This window comes from Notamacropus eugenii, chromosome 4, assembly GCF_028372415.1.
Source record: "Notamacropus eugenii isolate mMacEug1 chromosome 4, mMacEug1.pri_v2, whole genome shotgun sequence".
Lineage (NCBI taxonomy): Eukaryota > Metazoa > Chordata > Mammalia > Diprotodontia > Macropodidae > Notamacropus > Notamacropus eugenii.
The window spans coordinates 284,742,893-284,745,492 of NC_092875.1; the positions used below are offsets into that span (position 1 = coordinate 284,742,893).

The 2,600-nt window shown below is 44.2% G+C and overlaps 1 pseudogene; it reads left to right on the forward strand.

The window, feature by feature from the left end:
* Positions 1-935: 935 nt before the first annotated feature.
* On the forward strand, positions 936-2,245 carry LOC140498418 (keratin, type I cytoskeletal 18 pseudogene; annotated as a pseudogene).
* The last annotated feature ends 355 nt before the right edge of the window (positions 2,246-2,600 follow it).

Here is a 2,600-nt window from a genome sequence, read left to right on the forward strand (position 1 = left end):
AAAATAAAAATAGGAAATAAATTAATCACAAGGAGAAAGATCATCTTAGCAAGGATTAACTGGCACTTAAACTATAAGCAAATCATGTATACTTCCCTCATTCACTGAGTTCACTCTGGATGGCATTTATCCACTGCAGATAATACTTATGCCTCATATTTCTAATTTAGAGGAATTACAAAGGAAATAAAAATCTCAAAGACCAAAATGTGAAAATAATATATAATCATCCCCCGTTTTTACTTTAAGTGGTTTTGCTATGAAAAGAAAGTATATTTAAATCATTATTAAGCAGATGCCTCCCCCAAAAGAGCTTAGAGTTCAGTATCAACTGAAATCTCATAAGATCTCAAATCCTGTATGATTATCATCATTGTTGTCATCTCCATCTTTTTCTTCTCTTTCTTTTCTTGTTCTTTTTCTTGTTCTTCTCCCTCTACTACTTTTTTCTTGATGTTTTTCTTGTTTTATTTGATGTTTTTCTTGTTTTATTACTCTTTTTTTCCTTTTTCTTCCTTACTTCTTCCTCTGCTTTCACTTCCCCTCCTATGTTCTCCATTGGAAAAGGTGAGGCTTAGGTATTCCTAAATTTATCTTTATTAAAGTTAATAACGCTGATTTTTATTTAAATATTACCGGCAAATTCATTGGCCTATATAAGCCCCAAAACTCTCTGTCCTTAATAACTTAATGGCATGGTATAATAGATTGAACCCTGGACTTGGAGATGGGAAAGCTTAAGTGTGAATGCCACTACTGACACTTACTAGCTCTGCAACTCTTACAAGGTTATTTAATCTTTTGACCTCAGTTTTCTCTTACATAAAATAAGGATAATAGTAGCACCTGCCTCACAGGGTTGTGAGGAATAAATGAGATATTGTTGAAAATTAAAGGACTGTAGCGATGGCGTCCAGCTCTTCTCTACCGACATCATGAGTTTCCCCACCCGCTCCACCACCTTGTCCACTAACTACCGCTCCCTGGGCTCGGTCCAGGCGCCCAGCCACCGGGTCCTGCTGGTCAGCAGCGCCGCCAGCGTCTATGATGGCGCGGGTGGCTCTGGCTCCCGAATCTCCACGGACCGCAACACCAGCTTCTCCCGCGGATTGGGGGCCGGGAACCTGATGGCGGGGCTGGCCGGGATCAGGAGGATCCAGGGGGAGAAGGAGACCATGCAGGACCTTAACTACCGCCTCGCCTCCTATCTGGAGCGCGTGCGGAGCCTGGAGACCGAGAATGGCAAACTGGAAGGGAAAATCAGGGAGCATTTGGACAAAAAGGGACCGCAGATCAGAGAATGGGGACACTATTTCAAGGCGATTGAGGATCTGCGGGAGCAGATTTATACAAGCTCGGTGGACAATGCCAGAATCACCCTACAGATTAATAATGTTCAGAATCAAGTATGAAGCAGAGCTGGCCAGGAGACAGTCTGTAGAAAGTGACATTCATGGCCTCCGGAAGGTCATCGATGACACCAAGGTGATCAGGCTGCAACTGCAGACAGAGATTGAAACCTGGAAAGAAGAGCTACTTTTTATGAGGAAGAACCATGAGGAGGAGGTGAATTCTCTACAAGGCCAAATCGCAGGCTCTCGGCTGACCGTGGAGGTGGATTCCCCCAAATCGCAGGACTTGAGCAAGGTCATGGCTGATATTCGAGCCCAGTACGACCCTCTGGCTCCTTAACAGAGAGGAGCTTGATAAATACTGGTCACAGCAGATTGAGGAGAGCACCGTGACAATCAACACAAGATCTGAGGAGATGGAAGCAGCCAAAGCACTCTCACCGAGCTGAAACGTACAGTCCAGTCTCTAGAGATTGACCTGAATTCCCTTCGAAATCTAAAAACCAGCTTGGAGGACAGCCTGAGGGAGATGGAGACCCGATACGCTATCCAGATGGAACAGATCAATACAGCCCTGCCCCACCTGGAAGCAGAGCTGGGGCAAACACGAACAGAGGGGCAGCGCCAGGCCCAGGAATATGAGGCCCTGCTCAACATTAAGGACCAACTGGAAACAGAGATCAACATCTAGCGAAACCTGCTAGAGAATGGGGAGGACTTCAATCTTGTGCATGCCTTGGACAGCACCAGCAGTTCCTTACAGAAGACCAGCACTGGGAGGATTGTAGACGGCAAACTGGTGGCAGAGACCAATGACACCAAAGTCCTGGGGCGTTAGGGCCATAAACTGAAGACCCAGACTGAGTCACGAAGTCAATAAAGACTCTTTGGTCACCTACCCTTCAAAAAAAAAAAAATTCGAAAGTATTTCTCAAATCTTTAAGTCCTTAATAAACGTAAGCTACTGTATTTGTATGATGTGCATACCCTGGCCCTACACAACCCACTCCCACTAGCATTACAAGTCAGGGCCCCATAGAACAACTATTTCTTATGCTCTCAGACCTCTAGGGAGAATCATGAAGGGTTGGGTAGTAAATTATTACTATAGTTTACAAGACTCCACCAGTGTGCTTTTCATCCATTGATTATTAGTTGATGTATATTAGCTAGCTGGGATGAATTAGTTCTTAGAAATAGACATTTACTAAATTGGTATGGAAAGAACAATTGATAAAACACCCCCAA